Source organism: Prionailurus viverrinus, chromosome C1, assembly GCF_022837055.1.
Source record: "Prionailurus viverrinus isolate Anna chromosome C1, UM_Priviv_1.0, whole genome shotgun sequence".
Lineage (NCBI taxonomy): Eukaryota > Metazoa > Chordata > Mammalia > Carnivora > Felidae > Prionailurus > Prionailurus viverrinus.
In genome coordinates, this window is record NC_062568.1 from 23,308,865 (window position 1) to 23,325,280 (window position 16,416).

At 38.4% G+C, this 16,416-nt stretch overlaps 1 protein-coding gene and 1 long non-coding RNA gene across 10 annotated transcripts in view; one reads left to right on the forward strand and one right to left on the reverse strand.

Annotated features, from left to right (window-relative positions):
- PLEKHM3 (pleckstrin homology domain containing M3) overlaps nucleotides 1-16,416 on the forward strand; it is a 200,237-nt gene that overhangs the window by 151,266 nt on the left and 32,555 nt on the right. The gene's annotated exons all lie outside the window — the stretch shown is intronic.
- The window catches only part of LOC125172101 (uncharacterized), a 120,643-nt gene that overhangs the window by 56,405 nt on the left and 47,822 nt on the right, over nucleotides 1-16,416 (reverse strand). For 2 of the 4 annotated variants that reach the window (XR_007154588.1, XR_007154589.1), the window contains exons 2-3: nucleotides 16,178-16,290; nucleotides 12,410-12,474 (exon numbers count right to left, since the gene is read on the reverse strand). This is a non-coding gene — a long non-coding RNA (uncharacterized LOC125172101). Of the gene's footprint in view, nucleotides 1-12,409; nucleotides 12,475-14,396; nucleotides 14,533-16,177; nucleotides 16,291-16,416 lie in introns of those variants that run through there. The other 2 variants (XR_007154591.1, XR_007154590.1) reach the window with 1 other exon arrangement.

Sequence of the window (16,416 nt, forward strand, 5' to 3'; positions counted from 1 at the left end):
AACCTCTACGATTTGTACGAAACTCTGACCTGCTTGGTAGTTTTCCTTTACTAGAGCTACGGGCAGTAGCACACGACTGTGGAAGAGTCCTCTCTTCTGGCCCAGTGACATAGAGATGCCGGAAGGGAGAAAGGCAGGCCATTGGGTGGTGTGGAGAAGGAGGCAGATCACGGTTGATCTGCCCTCAGCCCTCTGGAAAACTGGCCCCTTGCCGGGCTTTCTTTCTTCGCACACTTTTCCATTTAGATTTTGCCGAAACTCTGAACATGTCACATGTGAGCATGCTATTCAAAATGCTTTTCTCTTTGAACCTGATCTTGTCTTTGAATGTCCTCCTGTTGTAAATTCACGGTTTTCATTTTTTGCTTAAGGCCAAGTCTAAGGCAGGTCAGTCAGCGCATTGACTTCTCCTTGGATTCACACCAAACTACGTGACAAAAATGTTCAAGTTGGGGAACAGACTTCCCCTGCACAGTACGCTGGGTGGTATGAAATTATTATAACCTTTGAATATCTGGGGAATGGATAAAAGAATCCGATACCACTACTGTTTCTCCTCCTAGTGACTACAAAAACACAATTTAAAACTATAGGAATTTGTTCACCAACCAGGTGATCAAGACCAAATAATGTCAGGGGAGGGAGCTGTGAGGGCAGGTCATTTCTGAGAGGGCAGGAAAGAAAAAGTAGAACCGCCAAAGGGCATTTAAAACATTTAAGTGAGATTCATAGAAAATGCAATATGCATCATGATTGCTTACTTACTGACTCCCAGTTAGGTATTTAAAGAGATAAGATTAAATGTCTAGAATTCAGTGATAATTATGTAAACAAAAACCTGACCTTAAATTGCCTGGTATTAGATAGGGCTATTGACACTCCACATATCTTATAAGTCATTCTAATTGAATGGGGCAGTGTTACCTTCCAAAACCTAAAAACACCCATAAGTCAGAGAACATTCTGATTAGACACACAGGTCTCCTTAGATACAAGCATCAAGTCTAATGCAGTCATGACAGGTTCACTGATAGGCAATTTTCAAGACCTTTTGTGAAAATAAACATTATCAGAGACGAGTAAAAACACAGGCCATACAAAACCAGAAAATGAAGGTCATCTACATTTTTGTAAGGTTTACATATATGCATATGCAAATTACATTTCTAAAGCCATGCTTTGTAGAGCTGTCGTTTTTTAACAATTTAAACATTATGAAAGTTAACTTGCATTCATAATTTAAACATGAAAAAACAGAATTATATATATATATATATATATACATATTTTTTTTTTGGAAAGTATGAAAAGGCTAGTTACTTACAAATTGAGGTTTCAGGGACGAGCAGAGCTCAAACTCTTCCAAAATGACTGGAGAGACTAAGGAAAGCAGACTGGCTTAAGGCTTTTATTGCGGTTAGGGGGTGGGCCTGGGTGAGGATTCCGGTAGGAAGCAGGAAATTGGGTGGTTTGAATCTCCTGCAGGTGCTAAGGGAGAACACGTCCCATCAGCTTGCCCAGGTGTGGGGCACAAGAAGAGGCAGGCATGAGGTTTAGAAGCTGTTTACAAACATCAAAATAGAGTTTAACTCTGTATTACAAACATCATCCACACAGTCACCCAGTCACCAATTTGTTCTTCCAGTGTTACCACCCAAATTTCTCTTTTCTCTCCACTCTTACTACCCCCCCCTTTTACTTCTAAGAAATTATCACCTTTGAATGTCTGATAGCTTTCTTTCCTTTTTTATTGAGGTCTAATTGACGTACATTATATTCATTTCAGGTGTGCAACATGATTCACTGTTTGTGTATATTGTGAAATGGTCACCACAACATAAATCACTACACGTAGTTAACGACTTTTTTTCTTGTGATGAGAATTGTTAAGATCTATGCTCTTAGCAACTTTCAAATGTGCAATACAGTATTAATTAGTCACCATGCTATACATTACCCCCCCCCCATAACTTAACTATTTTATGGCTGGACATGTGTACCTTTTGACCCTCTTTACCCATTTCACTCTCCAACCCCCACTACCCCCGACAACCACCACCAATCTGTTCTCTGTATCTGTGAGCTTGGGGTTTTGCTATTGTTGTTGTTTTAGATTCCATATATATGAGAACTTAGATTCTCTTAGCATAATACCTTCAGTGTTCATCCCTGTTGTCACACATGACAAGATTTCACTGTTTTTTATGACTAATATTCCTGTGTGTGTGTGTGTGTGTGTGTGTGTGTGTGTGTATCACAGTCTCTCTATTCATTTATCCATTGATGAACACTTAGATTGTTTCTATATTTTGGCTCTTGTAAATAATGCCGCAGCATTAATGGGAGTACAGACATCTTTTCTCGTTAGTATTTTCATTTTCTTCAGATAAATACCCAGAAGTAGAATTGCTGGATCATATGGTGATTCTATTTTTAGTTTTTTGAGGAATCTCCATACCATGTTCCATAGTGGCTGCACCAAATTACATCCCCACCAACAGTTCACGAGGGTTCCCCTTTTTGCCACATTCTTGCCAACACTTGTCATTTTTTGCCTTTTCAATAATAGCCATTCTAAAAGATGTGATCTGATAGCTCACTGTGATTTTGACTTCTGTTTCCCTGATAATTAGTGATGTTGAGCACTTTTCATGTACCTGTTGACCATCTGTATGTCTTCTTTGGAAAAATGTTCAGATTTTCTGCCCATTTTTTAATCAGATTCCTTTTTGCTGTTGAGTTGTATGAATTCTTTATATATTTTGTATATTAACATCTTATCAAATACAGAATTGGGGTGCCTGAGTGGCTCGGTTGGCTAAGCATCTGACTCTTGATTTCAGCCCAGTTCTTGATCTCAGGGTTGTGAATTCAAGCCCCACATTGGGCTCCACACTGGGTGTGTGAAGCCTACTTAAAAAAGGGAAGGGAAAGGGAGGGGAGGGGAGGGGAGGGAAGGGGAGGGGAGGGGAGGGGAGGGGAGGGAAGGGGAGGGGAGGGGAAGGGAGAGGAGAGGAGAGGAGAGGAGAGGAGAGGAGAGGAGAGGAGAGGAGAGAGGAGAGGAGAGGAGAGGAGAGGAGAGGAGAGGAGAGGAGAGGAAAGGAGAAAGGAAAAAGGAGAGGAGAGGAAAGGAAAGGAGATAGGAAAAAGGAAAAAGGAAAAGGAAAATATATGGTTTACACTAGGTTGCCATTTCATTTTGTCAATGATTTCCTTTTCTGTGAAACTTTTTAGTCTGATGTAGTCCTATTTGTTTATTTTTGCTTTTGTAGCCATTGCTTTTGTTATCAAATCCAAACAAAAATCCTTGCCAAGAATGATGTCAGATGGCTTACCACCTCAGTTTTCTTCTAGGAATTTTATGGCTTCAGGTCTTACATTCAAATATTTAATCCATTTTGAGTTAATTTTTTGAGTATGTATAAGATAGTGGTCCAATTTCTTTCTTTTGCATGTGCCTGTCCAGTTTTCCCAGCACCATTTATTGAAGAAAATGTCCTTTCCCCATCATATGTTCTTGGCTCCTTTGTCATTAATTGACTATATACATGTGGTTTATTTCTGGATTCTATTCTGTGCCAATGAGCTATGGGTCTCTTATGCCAATACCATACTGTTTTGATACTGTAGCTTTGTAACATAGTTCGAAATCGGGGAGCATGATGCCTCCAGCTTTGTTCTTCATTCTCAAGATTGCTTTGGCAATTTGGTGTCTTTTGTGGTTCCCTACAAATTTTAGGATTGTTTGTTCTATTTCTATGAAAACTGCCATTGGAATTTTGGTATGGATTCCACTGAATCTGTAGATTTCTTTGGATAGTATGGGCATTTTAACAATACTAATTCTTCCAGGGGACCCTGGGTGGCTCAGTTGGTTAACCGTCTGACTCACTATTTATGAGTTCAAGCCCTGCCTCCAGCTCTGTGCTGACAAGATGGAACCTGCTTGGGATATTCTCTCTCTCTCTCAAAAATAAATAAGTAAACTTTAAAAGAAAATACTGGGGCACCTGGGTGGCTCAGTCGGTTAAGCTCAGCTCATGATCTTGCTGTTCCTGAGTTTGAGCCCGGGTTGGTTGGGTTCTGTGCTGACAGCTCAGAGTCTGGAGCTTATTTCAGATTCTGTCTCTCTCTCTCTCTCTCTCTCTCTCTCTCTCTCTCTCTCTCTCTGCCCCTCCCCTGCTCACACTCTTGTCTCTCTCTCAAAAATCAACATTAAAAAAATAATTTAAAAAAATACTAATTTCTTCCAATCCATAAGCACAAAAATCTTTCCATTTATGTGTTTCATCTTCAGTTCCTTTCATCAGTGTCTTATAGTTTTCAGTGTGCAGGTCTTTCACCTCCTTGGTTAAATTCATTCCTAGGTATTTTATTCATTTTGATGCAATTGTAAATGGAATTGTTTCCTTAATTTCTTTTCCTGATATTTCATTACAGAATTCTAAAGTCTGCCCTTCTCTCCCCTGACATACCATTCTGCAGAGATAGCTTTTGTTAACTATAGCCAGTCTGTCTCCTTCTAGATATTTCTACTCATTTACAAATGTTAACTTTTTTTTTGCAAATGGGATCAAGCAATACTACCTTTCTGCATCTTGCCTTTTTCACTTAATAGTGTTCTGTGGACATCTGGACATACGTGCACATTTAGTACACACAAAGGTTTACCTCATTCTTTTATCAGCTATATGCATAGTCTAGTTATCTTAATTTTTAACCAGTGCATTCTCTATTAGAACCAATACTGCAGCAAACACCCTCGTTTATTTCTCTGAGCACTTGTGTGACTATGTAGTGTAAATGAGTTAATGTGGGACAGCCGGGTCAAAGGGTGTGTGTGCTTTGTAGTTTCACAAGTATTGCCACTTGCCTTCTGAAAAGGTGGAACCAGTTTATACTTCCATTCAGTATCTTGAGAGTGCCTGTTTTCCTACACCCACATTAAATTAATTAAACATTAATTTTTTTAACATTTATTTATTTTTGAGAGAGAGAGAGCATACATGTGCAAGTGGAGGAGGGGCAGAGAGAGGGAGACAGAGGATCCAAAGCAGGCTCGCATTGTGAGCACAGAGCCCAATGTGAGGTTGGAACTCCCGAATGGTGAGATCATGACTTGAGCCCAAATGAAGAGTCAGCCGCCTAACTGACTGAGCCACCCAGGCGCCGCTTAATAACATTTTTAATCCTAGCCAATCTGAGCAATAAAAAGTAGCTTCACACTATTATTTTAATTTGTATATTTTGCCATTGTAATTAAGATTGAGCATCTTTTTTTTTGTCGTTTGCCATTTGTAGTTTGTGTTCATTGCCTATTTATTTCATGAGCCTCTATTTAAATTATGTTGTTGGTCTTTTTGTTATTAATTTGAAAGAGCTCTTTCTTTATTAAGGAAATTGGCACTTTTTGATATAAATGGGAGCTGTTTTTTCCCAGTTTGTTTTTGTCATGTCATTTTGTAAGTGGTATTTTGTATTTTACTAATATTTTAATTTTGCATGTTCATATTTATCACTCTTATGGCTTCTAAGATTATAAAATACTTGCCCCATGTAAATATTTTGCTAACATTTTTCTCTAATATTTTTTGTAGTTTTAAAATACTTCTATGGTTTTCTTTTTATAGTTAAATCTTCAATTTATCTGCAATTACATTTTCTTATGAAATGAGAGATTCAGTTTTATTTTTTCCACAATGTCTCACCAGTTGCCACAGCATCATTTATTAAATAATTTATCTTTACCCACTTTTACTGTATAGTAAGTTCCCATACACATTTGAACCCATATCGTGCGTTTATAGATGCCCAGCATACAGACACCACAAACACAGTAGATAATATTCTTGAAAAACAGGATGTATGAAATCATAATCAGTACTGTGCGGTGAGCGGTGGTTTACTACTTGTTGACGCCTTGAGGCGAGGAATAAAAATTACCAGTTGTCTTAAGACAATGGCATGCAAGCTAATAAAGAGCACCTATTCCAGTTTATGTGCAGGGTTTGTTTTGCCTCACATCAGTAACCCAACAATTTATTAGATCAGAACCTTCTAGCCAGAAACCCATTTTGGTTTTTCATTTAATCTTAGGCACTGCTGGTCTCATAAAAGCTGTTAAGTAATAATAATGTTGAGCACTTATATTGTGCTTTCCATCCCTAAGTGCTATCTAAACTTTTAACTAATTAAATGCATTGACGACAGGAAGGGATTTGCAGACGTCTTCAGGAAAACCGATATCTGGTTGCACACCTGTGAGGGATGATTCCTAAAAAGCATTAACTCCCTCTTTGAATGGCACTCAGCAAGCAGAGGAATAAAAAGCTGGTGACATTATTTCACTTCTTTTGAAAATTTCCTTGGGTATCTTCTAATTAGTCTGGTTAAACTCACCTTTTATCTATCTCCCCAGATATTCCCTTTCTACATTCCTGGGGGTATTCAACAAGCTTCTTTTGATGTCTTCCCTGTTGGTTAATCACAAAATCATAGAATCTTCAAACTGAGAGGGATCCTTATTGATCCTGTAGTTTTGAACGACTTAGTACAATCCCTTTATTCTGTAGATAAGGAAACTGAGGCACAGAGAAGTGAAGTGACTTATAAAAAAGGTTGCACAGCTTACCGGGGACATAACTGGGAATAGAAGCCAAGAAGTGTCACTCCTTTATCTGCTGTTGGTCAGCCCTGTCCTTTGTTTCTCTCTGTGAGCATTTGAATTGACCTTTTCTATTTTCTTAACTTTTTTTTCTTTTTTGTTTCCATCCTTTCCCTACTTCTCCTTCCCTTCTTCACTTTCTGCCTGTTATGTGTCTCCTGTCCTTACATGATCAGCTAATATTGCCTTGATTTCTCCTGTATTTCCATATCTCTTCAAATGTGGAGTCTTTTGTTGTTTCCTGTTAAGATGTTTTATAGTGGTCTCTACTCAAGCCCTCTCTGAAAAGCCATACTTCTTTAATTCCTCCCACATCACATGCGTAGAGGGAGTTGTTCTGTTTTGCTTTGCTTTTCCCAGCTGTAGTTGCCACTCCTTTTAAGAAGTTACATCTCTAGTTTTGGTAAATAGGCTAGGGTTTAAGTTGATGGTAAGTCCATTTTTGTCACAGAATTTGGTGGTTACTTTAACTGATGAATTTCCCAGTTCAACTGATAATAATATAATATTTAAAATCATGTTCCACATTCAGAAAACAACACAAGATGTGACCATTTAAGAGAATTTGCATACAAGGAGTAAATGTGTTGGACAAAAAAAATCTGTAAGGCACAGCAGGTCCAGTTCAGATGGAAATCATGGCGATAAGCCTGGACCAATGCCGGCCGTGCGTCTTGTTTCCGTGCAGGAACCAAATCAGTTTAGAAATCCATTTCTACATGGCGGGTCAGTAGGCATCCAAAGACCTCAGAATTCTTAGGCTGAGCCAAACCCAGAGGCTGCACTCTGACCTAAGATATCCTTAGAAAGGCTCCTTCCTAGAGTAGTGAAATGTGCGTAAGAGGGGGAGTCTGGGTCTGTCTCTGGCCCAGTGGCCCAAGTGATCTTGGGCAGCACACATCACCTCTAGACCTCAGTTTTCTCATATATTAAGGAAGCTGAGTTTAAAAGATCACTTAGGGCCTTTCCTTATTTACTACTCAGTGAGTCAGTATTATCTTAACTACAGCCAAAATGAACAATACCTAAATATAATTAATTTCAGACATATAACTAATAAACTCAACGGAGAAGTAAAATTCTGCTGACCATACCATGAGAATTTTCTGGAATTGTTTCCATTTAAACTATTTTAATTATTTTCCTCATAATTACATGTGTACCTCTATCAGACTGTATGGTCTGTTTGGGGGGCTCACAACATGTGGACCCCATAATTGTACTCACCCTTTGTAAATGTTTCCACTGGAGTTCCTTGGGGTTGTGGCCTGATGAGGCCACACCCCTGGAGGCACTTTACCTAGTGCAGAAAACCTGTCTGAAGTAGGCCCCACCCCAGATATTTTTCTGAATAAGAAATTTGTGTTCTTGGGTTCATCTCTGTTATTCACCCATTGAAGACAATTGAAATTGAAAATTTTTTTTCTTTTATTCCCTGAGGCTGTTTCCAGCAGGAAGCAAAATGTGATCTGATAGAAATGATGATGACCACTCACAAATCTACCCAATTACATCAACCCAGATTAAATTATCACATAGTTTACAAAGTCTAAGTAGAAATTGTCACCTTTGGGAGAGGCTCAGATAAGAGCTAATTGGTGACATCATAATCCACCCTCAGGGAAGTGCTTCATTAACCAAAGTTTCAGTCCTGTGAGAGGGGTGAGGAACAGCTAATTAGAGAAGTTTTCTGTTTATATACAAACAACCCAAGACTGAGCCATAATAAGGGGCTCAAAGGTTAGCAATGGGGAAATGGCCTTTTAACAAACTTTTTGAAATATGAAAATCCCCTTTACTAGTTATCCCCCCTCCTTTTTAAGTGAGTTCTGAGCCCTATGTGGGTGAACTCACCACCCTGAGATCAAGAGTCACGTGCTCTGCCGACTGAGCCAGCCGGGCTCCCCTAGTTATTTTCTATTTTTAAGAAAAATAATACGGTGGCATGCTTTTTATTTTTTATTTTTAAAGACTTACAATTAAGAATAGTAAAATTTAGAATTGAATGAAAATTAGGGATATTCTGTGTGCTAGGGTTTTCCAGCCCGGGAAGAATCTCCAGACTGCTTTTTCCTAGCTCTTCACAAACTCACCTGGCCGAGATCACTGGACTTCACCGTACCCACCTGTTAACGCCGACAAATGGCACTCAGAGAAAATATAGTGAGCACAACCTCTCTCATGGTCCTCTGGCCAAGCAAATGCCAACTAAATTATATTTGAAATCATTTTACAACGTGTGACAGTTTTGATTTTTTCATCTCATCAAGTGAGCTTGTTACCACTGGTGAGTGGCAGGTGGCTTTGTTTACCATGAATGGGGTCTTTGGGACTTTTAAGGAGGGGCCGTTTGTTAAGTGCAACAGGCCTCTTCATCACAGTATTCCCAACAGTTGTCCCGAGTCTAGATGTTACACAATGGCTGAGGAATGCCTGTATTGAGATGCAAGGTAACTGGACAAATCAGGGGGTAGGAATTAGCCAGTGCATGAAGAGATTCAATGAGAAAGAGTTTTTTCTTTTTTCTTGTCCAAGTCACTAGTGGTCTGTCCCTCTCCCCCCGTAGATCTTGAATGTTGTGGTGGTGCCAAGGGAGTGAAGGCAACGGACACAAAAGAATCATTTGTGCCCTTTTCCCAATCCCACAGATCTCTATTGGCCACAGACCTTGAACATGACACTGCAATTTCCTGGTGCCACACATGAGTAATAAGCAGCTGTTTCTGAAACTGTGGTTTGGAGAAGGCAGCACTAGGTTATTTTTTAACTTAATTGTAATTTTTGATTGGTCTGCAAGAAAGTAAATCAAATAAAGACTGTTGTCTTAGTCTGCAAGAAAGCCATAGGCCTCAAATTCCAATGCTGACCATCTTGACCAGAATAGAAAGGGGGGGAAACGTGTGTATCCCTGAACTGGAAGTTCAACCAGGCAGCTTTCGTGGGCTGCAGTCACACAAGATGGATAAGCAGATTTGGTGTATTTGTCAGCCAGCTGGATCATGAAAAGTGCTATTTGGCGGCTCCTGGAGTTTTAGAACTACCTGAAATGATGAGTGAAAAGAATTTGTAGAAAGATTGCAAAAGTAAAAAAAAAAAAAAATATATATATATATATATATGTGTATATATATATATATATATATGTGTGTATATATATATATATATATATATACACATATATATATATATAGCAAAACAGGGAAGAAGATTCCAGCTTGGTGTTGATTTTGCCCTTATCCTCCCATGTGATGAGAGGACGCATAGTTTTAAATTACAAATGAAAGTGTGTATTCTTTGACTACCTGACCCTTAAAAAACTCTGAAATAATCACATATGCACAGTCTCCAACTAGGTAGATCAGACTAGTACGTTCCTTAGTACAAGAAATTAAGTTTAATGGAAAACAGAAGCAAACTCCTTTTCACTATTTTGGACATCTGCCTTTTCTCAAGGAGATAGGGCAGTTTGGCATGGACAAGGTGAAGGAGGTTGAGTGGGGGGGGGGTGGGAAAGGGGGGAAGAGCTACATATGTTTTCTGCTAATTACTTTGTCATAATTTTATCCACATAGGCTGGCACTTTGGGGACGATAAGTGGAGGGATAACCAAACCTCATGTCAGAGATCTATTTCACCTTCACTCGTGACTTATCTAAATGACCACCTGGTTAACTAAAACCAATAGCCTTGTTATGCTAAACATGGAATGGCCTTGTGACTTTTGATGGATTGTGATGAAGTTCTATTAACTTGTAACCAATTTAATTACAAGAATGAAAAGATTAAGAAAGACAATTTCCAAGTGTTGCTAAAGTATTATATGAGTGATTCAAATCAAGCTTGAGGTGTGTTACATGTCTTTCCCCAGCATTCGGGCTGCCTGTCTGTCGTATGAGCTCTGTTCTCTCATTAACAGCAGTGTTGAACGGAATGGATCTATACACTTTACATTAATCTCAACTGATCCTATCCAAACAGAAAGACAGTCTGATGCCTTTTAAAAATGACATGTAGGGGCACCTGGGTGGCTCAGTTGGTTGAGTGGCTGACTTTGGCTCAGGTCATGATCTCGCAGCTCCTGAGTTTGAGCCCCGCGTTGGGCTCTGTGCTGACAGCTCAGAGCCTGGAGCCTGCTTTGGGTTCTGTGATTCTGTCTCTTCCCCTACCCTGCTTGTGCTCTTTCTCTCTCTCTCTCTCTCTCTCTCTCTCTCTCTCTCTCTCTCCCACAAATAAGTAAACATTAAAAGTAAATAAAATAAAATAAGTAAAAATGACATGTAAACAAAAACCTTTTTGGGGTGCCTGGTGGCTTAATCGGTTGAGCATTCTACTTTAGCTAATGATCTCATGGTTCATGAGTTCAAGCCCCACATCAGGCTCACTGCTGTCAGTGAGGATGGGATCCTCTGTCCCCCCCTCTCTCTACCCGTCCCTCCTCTCATGCTCTCTCTCCCTCTCTCTCTCTCTCTTAAAAATAAATAAACATTAAAAGAAAGACCTTTTTTCCTCCCCCTTGCTATAAATCACAAGTGTTTGAAATAAAGAATGAATCTAAATCATATAAAGTTTGTTTCGATTAAGATAAGCTAATAATAAGCTATTATTTATTGATTACTTGCTCTAAGCTAGATATTATGCCCAGTACTTTCATTATATTAAATCTGATCCTTCCTTCAACCCTGCAAGGTAGACATTATCCTGATTTTTAAGTTGAGGAACTAAGGCTCAAAGAGGTTAAGTAACTTGCCAAATTTGGTCTTATGGATGGAAGGCAGATGAAGTAGAATTTGTGCTCTGCCTTGCTGCTTCCCCTTACCCAGAAACAACTAAGTTCTGAGGGAATATGGAAAACTCTGTAATGTCAATCTCTCTGGGAGACTGATGAATCAACTCCCACACACCAGAAAAATAGTCAAGTCAACAAGAAGCAAAAATGATAGATTTTTTAAAAACAAGCTTTGACCAGTTTTATTAAGGATGCACTTTTGTGATTTACTTTTTCCTGGTTGGTCCTGGCTTGCTCTCAGTGATATCAGAATCTCCTGGATCGACTCTAATCTAAATAACGCAGTTAGTGGAACTTTTCCTCATGCTGGACCCTATCGAAGACTGTTGTTACTCTGGGCAGTAATACTGCCTAGGGAGGTACTCCAACTTAGGGTTGACACAGAAGACTTCTCTCAGGTTGTGCACTTGCTGGCCACCTATTGGCTTGTTGGACATTTGACTTTTTCCTGCCCATAGTCATTTTCCACGTCCATTGGTATCCTGACAGCTCTTTTCTACTTTGTTCTCAGTTGGAACCTGAAGATAGTGGCTGCTTGGGCTTTGGTCTTCTTTGGCGCCACTATCTTCATGGTGTTTATGGAATATGTCCCTAGCCTTAAGCCCCCACCAAGGTGGCTAGGAATTGGGAATGAAAGTTGCAAGACTCTTGGGGGCAGGAGGAGATGGCAGAGGCAGGACATTTGGTTTCTTTTTACGCAGTTGTTCAAAACAAAGATAGATCTGGTTTTTAAAAAGAACCCTAGGAGATTTCACACGTGGAATCTACTTCTTTATAGTAGTAAGACCTCTAGACCAGAAGGCCTAATAGCTAGATTCTGTTCCCAGTGTTGCTAGTAGTTGGATTCAAAGACAAGACTTAAACCTCCTACATATATCTGTACCTCTGGCAAACTGTAAGTATGAAGTTTTCCTTTCTGTAATATTAAAAAATTCAAAAATAAATGTATAGACCATTACCTCACTGTCCTGGAGGAGAAACTTTCAGCATCTTCAGCTCTTTGGAACGTGGCCATGAACCTAAGCTAACACATAGGAAGAGTAATTAATCAAGTGTAAAGAAGCAAAAAAAGTTCCTGAACAGCTGAGCAACCACCGGGTCCACGCACTCTTTGTGCTCCTCCCTAAATCACACAGCAGAATGACTGAAAATGTTTGTGACACAAAGACAGCCCTGAAATGTGACTGCTGCTGCTGCCAAGGAGGGAAAACAGGAACACCTCCCTGGTCAGTCAACAAGAGCTTACGTCCCTGGCAGAGAGGGGACATTTAAGACAAGTATGAGACTCAGTCTTTGCCTTCAAGCAATTGACATTCTCAGATTTCTCCATATAAAATCACCATTTTATAGGTAGTATCACCGTTTTTATATGTTCGATCTAGTTGGATAAACAAAACAATCACATGTTAAACAATAGTAAAGAGTACAAAACAGCATCAAGTTCTGTATTAAATTATATGATGTAAAAGTAAATTATACAAAGCACAAGACATTCATAACAGCTGAAGTAGCCAAAAATGGCTTTCCACATCAAGCTGACTAGATCTGAGCTATGAAGCCTAGATGAAATTTAAATAAGTGTTAAGAAGTGAAACTTAAGATAGAGGAAATGACAAGGGTGAGGGCCCAAGAGCAAATGTAAGCACATTCTACACAGGGAAAAGTTTTCTCACAACATAAGATATACAGTGAAAAATGGAAACTGAACTTAGATAAATAGTATGGATGGAATCAGCTTATGGAGACACTTGCACACCAAGCAAAAATGTAAGCTCCAATCCCGTCCAGTTCATTCTTGTATTGAGTGCCTGGGACACAGTAACTCAATATCATTTCATGAAATGAATGAGTGAAGAGATTTTCTTAATGATAAAATAAGAACTCACCAAGATTTGAAAGAAGAGATGATACTTGATAAAAGCGATGTCCAAAACTGATTAGTATATACACTGGATGGACCAAAGGGAAAAGGCTGGCATCCAGAAATAAAACTAGAAGATTATTTCATCAGTCTAGAGAACAGTGATAATAGGCTGGGGAAGACAGGAAAAAGGGACTTACACCAGAGATATTCAAAAAAGAATCAACATGAATCTTGAAAACACTATGCTGAATGAAAGAAGCCAGCCACAAAAGGCCATATATTGTATGATTCTATTGATATGAAATGGCCAACATAGGTAAATCTATAGAAGAAAAAGTAGATTATTGGTTGCCTAGAGCTTGGGGGAGAAGGGATAGGTTAGGGGGCAAATGGGAGTAACTTCTAACGGGTACAGATTTTTTTGGAAGACTTGATGAAATGTTCTACAATTGACTGTGATGATGGTGCACATCTGTAACTATACTAAAAAACACTTAATTGTAGACTTTAAATAGGTGAATTACATCGCGTGTGAATTACATCTCAATAAAGCTGTTATTTTAAAAAAGAGGGAGTGAATAAATATGGTGAATGACAATATATGTGTTTGATGGAGAAAATGAGCCACTCACTATAGATTCTATAATTTCCAGTTTGATTCTCATCGAAATACCAAGAATATCCACTAACACCATTATTACTTAAAATTATTTTAGGATCACTGGATGATAAAGTAAGGCATGAAACATAAGAGATACAATATTAGAAAGGAAGGGACCAAGTTATCACTTTCAGAAAACCCCAAGAAATTACCTGAAAAAGATTTGCATTCATGAAAATTCAGTAATATATGTAAGATATCCCAATGTCAGTATATTCTAATATATAAGCAGTAGCTAATAAGAAAGCATATTATACAAAAGTTTAACCTTGAGATAATCTAAATAGTAGTGTGAGTAGCTTAAACTGGGGGAAAAAAAACCAGAAAATTTTATTAGGCAATAACAAATGAAGATTTAATAAAATAGAGATATAAACAAGATTCTTTGATAGGGAGAATAAATATTATAAAGATACCGATCCTCAAATTAATTTTTAAAGTTTATTAAAGTCCACATGTAGGAATAAATATACGTTTCTGACAGTATAAGTTTGTTGAAGTATTTCAGAAGCCTTCAAAATGCAAAATGTTCATACCCTTTGTCTCAAGGAAGTTTTCTAAAAGAAAAAAAAAAAAAGCTTTATGCACAAGATGCCCAGTCTTCTCCTTTAGATCCTCCTTTCACGTCTTCCTCCATATCTTCCCTTCTCACCGTCTGTCCCTTCAAACAACCTTTACTCACCTGGTTTCCAGGCTCTTCTATATACTGCTGTTTCCCCCCTAAATGGACTATATCTTGTTAGAACATCTCTCTGAATGTGTCACTAACCTTAATTTGTTTAGGAAAGAGTAACATAAGTAAAACCAAACTCAGCTGCACTATTGTTACCACAATTTAGAGCTAACCCTATGACACATTGGAAAGTGTTTGATATAAGATTTGGTAGTTGTTGTTTCTTAGAAAGTGTGTATCGTGTGTTGGTATTAGGAGTACATGTTACTGGGGTTTATCGAAGTTAATGGTCCTTGAGAAAACAAATAAAAGGAGGTCTATCTATGGCTTCTAAAGGAAATGGAGAGGAGAGTAAGTTAAAGAATGGTGGAAATGTACCTGCTTAACTCAAAAAACAGCAGCATAATTTCTACCCCCTTTATTAAGAAAAAAATATCCACTCTTATAAAGCAGTGAACTTTATTTTTCTGTTCACTTTCTGCATCGTAATACAAAAAGAGTATACATTGTTTCTTATAGAAAGAACTACATATATACAAAATTAAAGACTTGCTTTTCCAACTTGTTCCCTTCCTTAGAGTTAACTACTGTTATATTCATTTTTGAAACATGAGATTATTCCATGATGTTTAAAAACCACTTTGAGTTTTTTATCTCCAGTATCAGGTAGAGCTTCATTTTTTGCAAAATGCTTTATTAGATTCCTTGCAGTCTTTTATTTTTATCAGCTACTGCTATTTATTCACCTTGACATTGTAATTTCTCTTTAGGTATGACTTACTACATTTCCCTCAGATGTTATTTTTATGTAAAATTGTCATTTTAACTCTGTATTTATTTGAAAGGATCCAGCTACTAGCAGTTATTTCCAGCTACTTCCAAACTAACTTTAATGTTCATTCTTTTCTTCAAAATCAGCATGTATATGCAGGTGCATTAATGAGAGAGAAGTAAAGGCAGATGTTTTTCTTGTTAGTATTGAACTGCTGAAGTCTTTGAAGCTCATGCAGTATTAGTTCAACGAGATCTGACTAACATTGGTTCCAGACTCATGGATGTTTGCAGGCTAACCGGTGAGGTAACAGTGGGAGGTAGGCAGATACAAGACAGTAGGGCCTGGCGGGGACAACTGTCCGCTGCAGAGCACGTGCCTCAGTGGGAGCAGACGGCCCCTACTCACAGCCAGAATCATCATCATGTTGGAATTCAGGCCTAGTTTTGCTATATCTAATGATTTTTCAAAAGAAGCCAAAAATATGGGTATTTATGTGAAATCTCCCAATTATTAAATTGGCTCACTTTTTAAAACACTGAGAGATTAAAAAAAAAAAAATCCTCAGGCTGAATGTGGCCCTCAGATGGTCAAGTTGCAACCTCTTTATATTAACATACTTACCAGCAGCAAAAGAAACCTATTTTTCCACATTTGTTACATGTTGTTGGGGAGACCGTGAAAAAGCTATCCTATTAACTCATCAGAGGAAAGGGATTACTGAATTTACAGCACAACATTCGACATTAATATTTACCTTGTATGTGTCCTATTTTGGGAAACACACCATACTTAGGCCACACCGTAACGGTATGCTGGTCTACGAAAGTAGAGTTCCCCATTTGATGGTCCTCAACTCCCTGTATCACACTACAAAGAAAGAGGAATACAAAAGAAGTTTCAACATCTTCATTTTCCAACCTCCAGTGGTTTAAACCAGAGAGCTCTTTTGGAGTGAAAATACTACGTCTTTTCTTTCTCAGCGTTGCTGAGAAA